This window comes from Gorilla gorilla, chromosome 2 (assembly GCF_029281585.2).
Source record: "Gorilla gorilla gorilla isolate KB3781 chromosome 2, NHGRI_mGorGor1-v2.1_pri, whole genome shotgun sequence".
Lineage (NCBI taxonomy): Eukaryota > Metazoa > Chordata > Mammalia > Primates > Hominidae > Gorilla > Gorilla gorilla.
The window spans coordinates 190636052-190648855 of record NC_086017.1 but is presented as its reverse complement, the minus strand read 5'-3'; positions in this window follow the sequence as shown (position 1 = coordinate 190648855).

Genomic DNA, 12804 nt, shown 5'->3' with positions numbered 1-12804 from the left:
ACTGACTGGAAGAAAGCCTATATTTAAGCTTACTATTGTGTTTGTTAATTTCTAATAAAACCTGCTCCCCAAATGGTCATAATCCAGAAGGAAAAACTAAATTATTGAAGAATTTGAGCATTAAATTAGGCCATAATCAGCCTATCGTGCCTACTTGATATTACGAAGTTAGCATTGTTGAGTGCACACTCTCCTTGCCACTCCTCCCCTTACCTCATATAACCTAGAGAATCACGTTATGATACTCTAGGATCACTCACGTTGGTTATCAACTGCCAGACTTTGATAAACTCCCACAGGGATTTAAAAGCCTCTGTACTATCTGTGGTACACCAGATCCAGAAGCACATAGGGACTCTAGACTGGATGACAAAAGCAAGAAGAATAATTTACAAGTAGAACCTGTGATCATTCCATATACACTTGACCCTTGAACAACATGGATTTGAACTGTGCAGTTTCAAAATATGTGATTTTGTTTGTTTGTTTGTTTTTTGCTTTTTTGAGACAGGGTCTCACTCTGTTGTCTAGGCTGGAGTGCAGTGGCGTGGTCTCTGCTCACTACAACCTCTGCCTCCTGAGTTCAAGTGATTCTCCTACCTCAGCCTCCCAAATAGCTGGGATTACAGGCGTGTGCCCTCACGTGCAGCTAATTTTTTTTTTGTATTTTTGGTAGGGATGGGTTTTTGCTATGTTGACCAGGCTGGTCTTGAACTCCTGACCTCAAGTGATCCACCTGCCTCCGCCTTCCAATGTGCTGGGATTACAGGTGTGAGCCACCACACCTGGCCATGAATTTTTTTCAATAAATATATTGGAAAATTTTTATCTGTGACAGTTTCAAAAGACTGACAAATGAACTGCATAGCCTAGACATATCCAAAAATTTAAGAAAAAGGCATGTCATCAATGCATAAGATATATGCAGTTACCAGCTATCATTCACTAACATAATACACAGATCTATTATAAAAAGTTAAAATTTATAAGAACTTATTATACACACAAACAGATCTTACATGGGCCCCCTTCACAGTCAAGAGAAATAAAACAAATGTAAAAATGCAGTATTAGGCTGGGCAACGTGGCTCACGCCGGTAATCCCAGCACTTTGGGAAGCTGAGGCGGGCAGATTGCCTGAGCTCAGGAATTCGTGACCAGCCTGGGCAACAAGGTGAAACCCCATCTCTACTAAAAATGCAAAAAAATTAGCTGGGCGTGGTGGCAGGCGCCTGTAGTCCCAGCTACTCCGGAGGCTGAGGCAGGAGAATCGCTTGAATCTGGGAGGTGGAGGTTGCAGTGAACTGAGATTGCACTGCTGCACTCCAGTCTGGGCGACAGAACGAGACTCCATCTCAAAAAAAACCCAAAAAACCGGATTGTGTATTTATAGAGTATGTTGTTATTTTATTAAAAGTTATGTGTAAAAATTATATAAATAAAACTGTGTGTAACTACATAATTATATATAATTATTATATATTATGTGTGTAACTACATGTAATTATGTATTAAAATATAGTTATATATGTCTATATGTAAAATTATATCTATATCTTTATATAGATAAGCAGATAATATAAGCAAAGGAAAAAAGCCTGATGTAATATGCACCAAAATGTTAACCTAAGGACTAAAACCTCAATTTGGGATTGTAAAAGCTTTTCTTAGTATAAAAGTTTAAATTTTTTTTTTTTTTTTTTTTGAGACAGAGTCTCGCTCTGTCACCCAGGCTGGAGTGCAGTGGTGCGATCCTGGCTAACCGCAACCTCTGCCTCCCAGGTTCAAGCAGTTCTCCTGCCTCAGCCTCCTGAGTAGCTGGGACTACAGGTGCCCGCCACCATGCCCGGCTCATTTTTGTATTTTTAGTAGAGACAGGCAGGGTTTCACCATATTGGCCAGGCTGGTCTCAAACTCCTGACCTCAGGTGATCAGCCCACCTCGGCCTCCCAAAGTGCTGAGATTATAGGCGTGAGCCACCATGCCTGGCATAAATGTTTTTAAAAAAGCAATCATCTTAAAACAAATTTATGGTACAAAATGAAACATTTAAAAATGTACACATTACTAGTTACATACAATCACTTTTGTCTCTCTTTTCAATGCTCGTCTGCACTTTATACTTGTCAAAATTTACATATTTTCCTAGTTTTCTTTGCTTTATTCCTGTTGTATGCTCAGGGTCAGCAGCTTGCAATAAACCACAGTTTAAAAAATAATATTAGGCTGGGCCGGGCGCGGTGGCTCACGCCTGTAATCCCAGCACTTTGGGAGGCCGAGGCGGGCGGATCACGAGGTCAGGAGATGGAGACCATCCTGGCTAACATGGAGAAACCCCGTCTTTACTAAAAATACAAAAAAAGATTAGCCGGGCGTGGTAGCGGGCGCCTGCAGTCCCAGCTACTTGGGAGGCTGAGGCAGGAGAATGGCGTGAACCCGGGAGGCGGAGCTTGCAGTGAGCCGAGATCGTGTCACTGCACTCCAGCCTCGGCGACACAGCGAGACTCCGTCTCAAAAAAAAAAAAAAAAAAAAAGGCTGGGCACAGTGGCTCATGCCTGTAATCTCAGCACTTCTGGAGGCCAAGGTGGGCGGGTCACCTGAGGTTAGGAGTTTGAGAGCAGCTTGACCAACATGGTGAAACCCCGTCTCTACTAAAAATACAAAAATTAGCCTTGCGTGGTGGCGGACGCCTGTAATCCCAGCTACTTGGGAGGCTGAGGTAGGAAAATCGCTTGAACCTGGGAGGCAGAGGTTGCAGTGAGCCAAGATCACACCATTGCACTCCAGCCTGGGTGACAGAGCAAGACTCTGTCTCAAAAAAAAAAAAAATTAGATAAAAGTTATGATTATGATCTTAGTGATAATAATGTAAAATAGAGCAAGTTTAGGTAAAATTTCTAAAAATAAGCTTTCTTGGGGAAAACCAACACACTCACAAATGTTACTCTCAAGTGTTACTCAAGAACCTTTCAGAAGGGATATCGTGTGGAATCCTTCAGAATCTCTTTGTTCGTATGTCTCTGGAGACAGACACCAAAAACTTCCAGGAGCATTGCTACTCTGTGTTTCTTACTACAGCCCAATTGGCACAATGGGAACAACTCTGATGCTTTTAATAGCTGTAAGAACTACAGTTGAACAATGCGGGGGTTAGGGTTAGCCTAAGTTGACTACTAATAGCTTTCTGATAACTATTTATGGATAATGTAAATAGTTGATTAACATATTTTATATGCTTGTACTGTATTCTTACAATAAAGTAACCTAGAGAAAAGAAAATGTAATTAAGACAATCTTAAGGAAGAGAAAAATACGTTTACAGTACTGTAAATGTATTTATAGACACTGTAGATTTATGTCATCTGTTTACAAGATGAATTGTATGCCTGAAATAGCGGGCAACTGCAGCTGCAGGCCTCAATCTCCAGTACATATCAAGTAATCCAACTTCTGCACTGCAGCCTGGGCGACAGAGGGAGGCTTCATCTCAAAAAAAAAAAAAAAGGAATGGCTCCCTTTTGTTAAAATAGTCAACCCCAGAACTCATAGGAACTGTTTTTTTGTTTTTTCTTTCCAGAAAACCTAATCTTCTTCTGACTTCTCTAGTACGTGGATGGGCCTGCTTGTTCTTTTTCCATCTATGTCAGGAAAACTGCTCAAAACCAAAGTAGAGTTGGGGGTAGCTGCTGCCTGGGACTTGGTCCCCTTACTCTGGTATGCTCCAGCTGCCTGGAACTGAGCTGAATTTCTCAGGCTCTGAGTTGAATTCTTTTATCTCCTTATTTGTTTCACATTCTTCTTCTTTATTTATTTATTTTTTAAAATTGAGACAGGGTCTCGCTGTGTCACCCAGACTGGAGTGCAGTGGCATGATCACAGCTCACTGTGAACTACAGGCATGCACCACCACCACCATGCCCTGCTAATTTGTTATTGTTGTTGTTGTAGAGACAGGGTCTCTATATATTGCCCAGGTTGGTCTCACACTCCTGGGCTCAAGCAGTCCTCCTTCCTTGGCTTCCCAAAGTGCTAGGATTACAGGCATCAGCTACCGTGCCCTGCCATCTCCTCATGCTGACTAGCACACTAGAGGACCCTGCCTGGGGTCCTGCCTGGCCTGGCTCTCCCCACACAGGCTACCCATGGCTCCACCTGTGTCCCTGCCTTATTTGGATTTGATTTTTGTATATGGTGAGAGATACGGGTCTAGTTTCATTCTTCTATATATGGATATCCAGTTTTTCCAGCACTGTTTATTGAAGACACTGTCTTTTCCTCAATATATGTTCTTGGCACTTTTGTTGAAAATGAGTTCACCATGGCTGTATGGATTTATTTCTGGATTCTCTATTCTGTTCCATTGATCTATGTGTCTATTTTATGGCAGTACCATGTTGTTTGGGTTACTATAGCTCTGAGGTATAATTTGAAACCAGGTAATGTGACTCCTCTAGTTTTATTCTTTTTGCTCAGGATAGATTTGTCTCTTCTTGGTCTTTTGTGGTTTCACATAAATTTTAAGATTGTCTTTTCTTTTCTTTTTTCTTTCTTTTTTTTTTTTTGAGATGGAGTTTTGCTCTTATTGCCCAGGCTGTAGTGCAATGGCACGATCTCAGCTCACCACAACCTCTGCCTCCTGGGTTCAAGCAATTCTCCTGCCTCAGCCTCCTGAGTAGTGGGGATTACAGACATGGGCCACCATGCCTGGCTAATTTTGTATTTTTAGTGGAGATGGGGGTTTCTCCATGTTGGTCAGGCTGGTCTCGAACTCCCGACCTCAGGTGATCTGCCTGCCTCGGCCTCCCAAAGTGCTGGTATTACAGGCATGAGCCACCGCGCCCGGCCAGGATTGTCTTTTCTATGTCTGTGAAGAATATTGTTTGTATTTTGATAGGGATTGCATTGAATCTGTAGATTGCTTTGGGTAGAATGGAATTTTAGCAAAATTGATTCTTCCAATTCATGAACATGGAATATCTTTCTATATTTTGTGTCCTCTTCAATTTCTTGCATAAATGTTTTATAGTTTTCATGGTAGAAATCTTTCATTTTGGTTAACTCCTAGGTATTTAATTTTATTTGTAGCTATTATAGATGGGATTACTTTTTAATTTCTTTTTCAGATCATTTGCTGTTGGCATATAGAAATGCTATGATTTTTATATGTTGATTTTATATCCTCAAACTTTACTGAATTTGTTTATCAGTTCACATAGTTTTTTGGTGGAGTCTTTAGATTTTTCCAAATATAAGATTATATCATCTGTAAACAAGGGTAATTTGACTTCTTTCATTCCCATTTGGATGCCTTTTCTTTCTTTTTCTTGTCCAATGTTTCTTTGCTGATTTTCTGTCTGGATGTTCTGTGCAATGATGCAAGAGGGATGCTGAAGTCTCCAGCTATTATTCTGTTGGGGTCTATCTCTCTCTTTTGCTCTAATAATGTTTGCTTTACATAATCTGGGTGCTCCACTGTTGGGTGCATATATATTTACATCTGTTATATCCTCTTGCTTAATTAACTCCTTTATAATTATATGATCACCTTCTTTGTCTCTTTTTATAGTTTTTGTCTTGAAATCTATTTTGTCTGCTACAGTGATTCTCACTCTTCTTTTGGTTTCCATTTGCATGGAATATTTTTTCCATCCTTTATTTACAGTCTATGTGCATCTTTATAGGTGAAGTGTGTTTCTTGTAAACAGATCATGGGGTTTGCTTTTTTTAGAAAAATGCATTCAGTCACTCTATGTCTTTTGATTGGAGAGCTTATTCCATTTACATTCAGTTATTATTGATAAGTAAGGGCTTACTCCTATAATTTTGGTATTTGTTTTCTGGTTGTTTTGTAGTTACTCTTCCTTCTTTTCTTCCTTCCTATTTTCCTATTTCCTTAGTGAAAGTGATTTTCTCTGATGACATATTTTAATTTTTTTTGCTTTTTATTTTTATGTGTTCATTGTATGTTTTGAGGTTACCATGAGGCTTGTAAATAGTATCTTATAACCCATTACTTTAAACTCATGATGACTTAACACTGATACCATAAACAAATTAACAATGAGCAAAAATAAAATTAATAAAATCTCCCCACTTTTTAACTTTTTGTTGTTTCTGTTTATATTTTATTATACTATCTGTGTCTTTAAAGTTGTTGCAGTTATTTTTGGTGGTTTCACCTTTTAGTCTTTCTACTTAAGATATGAGTAATTTACACATCACAATCACAATGTTATCATATTCTGTGTTTTTCTGTGTACTTACAATTACCAATGAGTTTTGTATCTTCAGATGATTTCTTATTGTTCATTAACATCATTTTCTTTCAGATTGAAGAACTCCCTTTAGCATTTCTTATAGGACAGGTCTGGTGTTGATGAAATCCCTCAGCTTTTGTTTGTCTGAGAAAGTCTTTATTTCTCTTTCATGTCTGAAAGCTATTTTCACCTGATCTACTATTCTAGGGTAAAAGTTTTTTTCCTTCAGCATGTTAAATATGTCATGTCACTCTCTCCTGGCCTATAAGGTTTCCACTGAAAAGTCAGCTGCCAGACGTATTAGAGCTCCATTGTGTGCTATTTGTTTCTTTTCACTTGCTGCTTTTAGGATCCTTTCTTTATCCTTGACCTTTGGGAGTTTGATTATTAAATGCCTTGACGTAGTCTTCTTTGTGTTAAATCTTCTTGGTGTTCTACAACCTTCTCGTACTTAAATACTGATATCTTTCTCTGGGTTTGGGATATCCTCTGCTATTATCCCTTTGAATAAACTTTCTACCCCTCTCTCTCTCTCTATTTTCTCTTTAAGGCCTAACTCTTAGAGTTGCCCTTTTGAGGTTATTTTCTAGCCATTGTAGGCATGCTTCATTCTTTTTATTTTTTCCTTTGTCTCCTCTGACTATATATGTTCAAATAGCCTATCTTCAAGCTCTCTAATTATTTCCTCTGCTTGATTGATTCTGCTACTAAGAGACTCTGATGCATTCTTCAGTATGTCGATTGCATTTTTTCAATGCCAGATCTTCTGCTTGGTTCTTTTTTTTTTTTTTTGTGACAGGGTCTCACTCTGGAGTACAATGGTATGATCATGGCTCATTGCAGCCTTGACCTCCTGGGCTCAAGCAATCCTCCCACCTCAGCCTCCCAAGTAGCTGGGACTACGGGTCACTGTAGTGCATCACCATGCCCAGCTAATTTTTGTATTTTTTGTGAAGATGGGGTTTCACCATGTTGCCCAGGCTGGTCTTAAACTCCTGAGCTCAGGCAAGATCCACTCATCTTGGCCTCCCAAAGTGCTGGGATTACAGATGTGAGCCAGCATGCCTGGCTTTGATTCTTTTTAATTATTTCAATCTCTTTGTTAAATTTATCTGAGAGGATTCTGAATTCCTTCTATGTGTTATCTGGAATTTCTTTGAGTTTCCTCAAAACAGCTATTTTGAATTCTGTCTCTGAAAGGTCACATATCTCTGTGTCTTCAAGCTTGGCCCCTGGTGCCTTATTTAGTCTGTTTGGTGAGGTCATGTTTTCCTGGATAGTCTAAATGCTTGTGGATGTTCATTGGTGTCTGGGCATTGAAGAGTTAGGTATTTATTGTAGTCTTTGCAGTCTGGGCTTGTTTGTATTCCTCCTTCTTGGGAAGGCATTCCAGGTATTCAGAGAGACAGAGACTTGGGTGTTGTGATCTAAGTTTTTGCTTACTGCAGTTGTATATGCATTCAGGGCTCCAAGCCCATTAATGCTGTGGTTCTTAAAGAGTAGAGGTACTGCCTTCATGATCTTTGATAAGCCTGCAAGAATTCTCTGGATTACCAGGCAGAGACTTGTTCTCTTCCCTTACTTTCTCCCAAGCAAGTGGAGCTGCTCTCTGTGCAGACCTGCCTGGAGCTGGGGGAGGGGTGACACAAGGACACCTGTGGCCACCAGCACTGGGACTGTGCTGAGTCAGACCTGAAGCCGGCAAGCATGGGCCTCAACCAAGGTCCACTGTAACCACTACCTGTCTACCCTGTTTGCTCAAGGCCCCAGGTCTCTGCAATCAGCAGATGGCAAAGCCAGCCAGGCTTGTGTCCATCCCTTAAGGGCAGCAAGTTCCCCTGGGCCCTGGGCAGGTCCAGAGATGTTGTCCAGGAGCCAGGGCCTAGAGCCAGAAATCTTAGAACTCTACCTGGTGCTCTATTCTACTGCAGCTGAGCTGGTACAGAAACCACAAGACAAAGTCCTTCCTATTCTTCCCTCCCCTTTCCCCAGGTGCAGGAATTTCTCCCCATGTCCACCACTACCACAGGCCCACAGGAAGTACTTCCAGGGTGTAGCTGATATTCACTTAAGGTCCAAGAGTTCTTCAGTTAGCTTGTGGTGGATGCTGCCAGGCATGGGACTCACCACTGTGGACAGTGGGCTGTCCTCTGGCCCAGAGTAGGTACAGAAATGCCACCCAAAAGCCAAGGGCTGGAACTAGGGACCCCGAGAGCTTGTTTGATGCTTTTCCTCAGTGTGGCCAAGTTGGTACCTAAGCTCCAAGACAAAGTGCCCTTTCTTCTTCCCTCTTCTTTTCTCAAGCAGAAGGAGTCTATCCTTGTTGCCACCATAGCTGTGAATATGTTGGCTCACATCTGAAGCCAGTACATCTCAGCGTCTTACCCAAGGTCCATAGTGTGTACTACCTGGTTAATGCTGCTAATTATTTGGGGCCCAAAGACTCTTTAGTCTGCAGGTGATAAATCCTGCCAGGACTGAGTCCTTCCCTTCAAGACTGTGGGTTCCCTTCTGGCCCAACATGTGTCTAGAAATGTTATCCAGGAGCTGGGATGAGGGAGGTGCGGTGTCAGCAATTCAAGACTCTTTCCTACCCTCTTCAGTAACTCTTTCAGTGATATGAATTTAAAACCAGGTACTGTGATTGCTCACATGATTTTTTGGTTCTTATGAAGGTGCTTTTATGTGTAGATAGTTGTTCAATTTGGTGTTCCTGCAGGGAGGATAATCGGTGAAGGATTCTATTTGTCCATCTTGCTCCACTTTCCTCAATATTTTTTCATGTTCTAAAAACTTGTTATATGCCAGGTATACTATTCTGTGTTCTATATATGTAACTCCAGTATTAAGACACTTACTGTGGAGGAATAAGTCCATTTCAAATGATTTTACTCTTAGCCCATAAACCACACCCATGAAATTCTGAGAAATATGAATTTAGGACTTTTACTTAAGTTCAAGTATTATATTCTAACTCTCACAGAGTCCATAGAACTAAGAAATGAGTGCAAAGGTATCAGAAACTTGGAAGTAGCTTCTCTAGTCCTTTCAACTTATCTCTAGTTCTGTTCAGGGGACCTTTTATCCTGGACAGTGGGACCACATTACATGGTCACCTCCATGGCTGGCTAAGAGTATCTTCCAGGGTGCTATCCACATTTGAGGCATGTCCACTCCTTTTATCTCTTCACTCCCAAGTTCTTCACTCACCTCCTCTGCTGTCCAGCCACCAGCCTAGGAGCCAGACATTCTTTCTGGTTCCACTGCTGGAAGGAAGATGAGGGAGGAGACAAGTATCAGTAAGTATTTGTGGCGGTCTGGTCTCAGGTTGGCACATCTGCAGGCAATCAGACTTTTTATATTTTAATGGTCAATACTCTCTTTGTTAATACTAAAAGAGAGTGTTTATATTCTTCCCAGTCTTAAGTCACATTACAAAAGGCTTTCATCATTATGGATGTGTCTGACTCACAGGAGTGTGGGAGAAAAAGAAAATCTGAATCCTCACATTAAATGCTCACACTGAATCTTCACAGAGCCCTTGAAAAAGAGGCACAGTTGATTCTCATTATTCATGGTAACTAGGAAGTCACCATGAACACTGACTCAGTGAGTACTGAATCATTGTTCGTATTGTTTAGTTCAGAATACTGAACCTAGGGACGACACAGGGTTAGGTTCCTCTAAGCTTCTGGTCACAATATGTTCATCAACCAATCAGTACAAAATATTGTTTTATGTTTGTTTTTGTTTAATGACATTGTCTTAGTTCATTTTCTGTTGCTTATAACAGAATTCTAAAATTGGATAACTTATTTTTAAAGGAGTTTCTTTTTTTTTTTTTTCGAGATGGAGTCTCACTCTGTCGCCCAGGCTGGACTGCAGTGGCGCAATCTCAGCTCACTGCAACCTCCACCTCCCGGGTTCAAGCGATTCTCCTGTCTCAGCCTCCCAAGTAGCTGGGACACAGGTGCACACCACCACGCCCAGCTAATTTTTGTATTTTTAGTAGAGACAGCGTTTCACCATATTGGTCAGGCTGGTCTCGAACTCCTGACCTCAGGTGATCCACCCACCTCGGCCTCCCAAAGTGCTGGGTTTACTGGCGCGAGCCACTGCATCAGGAGTTTATTTCTTATAATTATGGAGACTGACAAGTCCAAGGTCAAGAGGACACATTTGGTGAGGGCCTTCTTGCTGGTGGGGACTCTCTACAGAGTACCAAGGTGGCACAGGGCATCACATGGTGAGGGGGCTGAGTGGGCTAGCTCAGATCTCCCTTCTTCCTTTAAATCCACCAGTCCCACTCTGTGACAACTAATTAATCCATTAACCCATTAATCCATAAATGGATTAATTCATAAGGACAGAGCTCTCATGTCCCAATTATGTCTTTTTTTTTTTCTTTTCAAGACAAGGTCTTGCTCTGTCATCCAGACTGCAGTACAGTATGTGATTTTGGCTCACTGCACCGTCAAACTCCTGGCCTCAAGAGATCCTCCCTGCTCAGCCTCCCAAGTAGCTAGAACTACATATGCCACCATGCCCAGCTAATTTTTGTATTTTTGGTAGAGACAGGGTCTCACTGTGTTGCCCAGGCTGGTCTCAAACTCCTGGTCTGAAGCAATCCTCCCGCCTTGGCCTCCCAAAGTTCTGGGATTACAGACATGAGCCATTACGCCCAGCCTCATTCACCTCTTAAGGTCCTGCCTCTCAATACTACCACATTGGGGGTTAAGTTTCAACATGAGTTTTGGAGGGGACAAACATTCAAACCATAGCAGAATAATCATAGCATAAGTATTGTTGATTCATTAACATTGAACTCATACCTGACAGCACTATACCTCATGCCTGAACAAAGCTTATGTAACACTTATCTGCACTCCCATGTCTTTTGCAGCACTATTCACAACCATCAAAATATAGAATCAAACTAAGTGTCCATCAACAGATAAATGGATACAGAAAATGTGATATATATACATAAAGGAATACTATTCAGACATTAAAAAGATGAAATTCTAGGCTGGGTGCAGTGGCTCACACCTGTAATCCTAGCACTTTGGGAGGCCGAGGCAGGCAAATCACCTGAGGTCGGGAGTTCGAGACCAGCCTGACCAACATGGAGAAACCCTGTCTCTACTAAAAATACAAAATTAGCCAGGCATAGTGGTGCATGCCTGTAATCCCAGCTACTCAGGAAGGCTGAGGCAGGAGAATCGCTTGAACCTGGGAGGCAGAGGTTACAGTGAGCCGAGATCGTGCCATTGCACTCTAGCCTGGGCAACAAGAGCGAAACTCTGTCTCAAAAAAAAAAAGATGAAATTCTGTCATTTATAGCAACATAGATGGAACTGGAGGTCATTATGTTGACTGCAATAAGCCAGGCACAGAAAGACAAATATCACATGTTCTCACTCATATGTGGGAGCTTAAAAAATTGATCTCATGGAGGTAGAGAGTAGATGATGGTTACCAGAGGTTGGAAAGGGTAGAGGGGAGATGATGAAGAGAAGCTGCTTTCCCAGTACAATTTGAAGGATCCTGAAAGCTTGCTTGTCTCTAAACGTATCCTTTGTTAATACAATTTGGATATTTGTCCCCTCCAAATCTCATACTGAAATGTGATTCCCATTTTGGAGGGGGGGCCTGGCAGGAAGTGTTTGGATCATGAAGACTGGTCCCTCATGAATGGCTTAGTGCTACCCTCTCAGTGGTGAGAATTCTCACTCTGTGTTCATGCAAAATCTGTTTTGTTTTGTTTTTTTTTAAGAGCGTGCCATCTGCCACATTACTTGCTCTTGCTCTCGCCATGTGATGTGCCTGCCACCTTCTTCCATAATTGTAAGGTTCTTAAGGCCTCACCAGGAGATGCTGATGCCATGCTTCCTTACAGCCTGCAGAGCTGTGAGCTAATTCAATATATTTTATTTATAAATTACCCAACCTCAGGTTCCTTCCTTCCTTCCTTTCTTCCCTTCCTTTCCTTCCTTACCTTCCCTTTCCTTCCTTCCTTTTCCTTCCTCCCCTCCCCTCCTCTTTCTCTTTCTTTCTCTCTCTTTCATTCTTTTTCTACTTCCTTCCTTCCTGTTTCTCTCTTTCCTTCCTTCGTTCCTCTCTCTCTTTCTTTTCTTTTCTTTTATGTTTTCCTTGCCTTTCTTTTCTTTTCTTTTCCCTCCCTCCCTCCCTCCCTTCCTTCCTTCTTTCCTTCCTTCCTTCCTTCCTTCCTTCTTTCCTTCCTTCCTTCCTTCCTTCCTTCCTTCCTTCCTTCCTTCCTTCCTTCTTTCCTTCCTTCCTTCCTTCCTTCCTTTCAACAGGTTCTCACTCTACTGCCTTGGCTGAAGTACAGTGGTGTGACCATGGCTCACAGCAGCCTCAACCTTCCAGGCTGAAGAGATCCTCCCATCTCAGCCTCCTGAGTAGCTGGGACAACAGGTGCACACCACCACACCCAGCTAATTTTAAAAATTTTTGTAGAGACAAAGTCTTGCTATGTTGCCAGGGCTGGTCTCAAACTCTTGGGCTCAAGCAATCCTCCTGCCT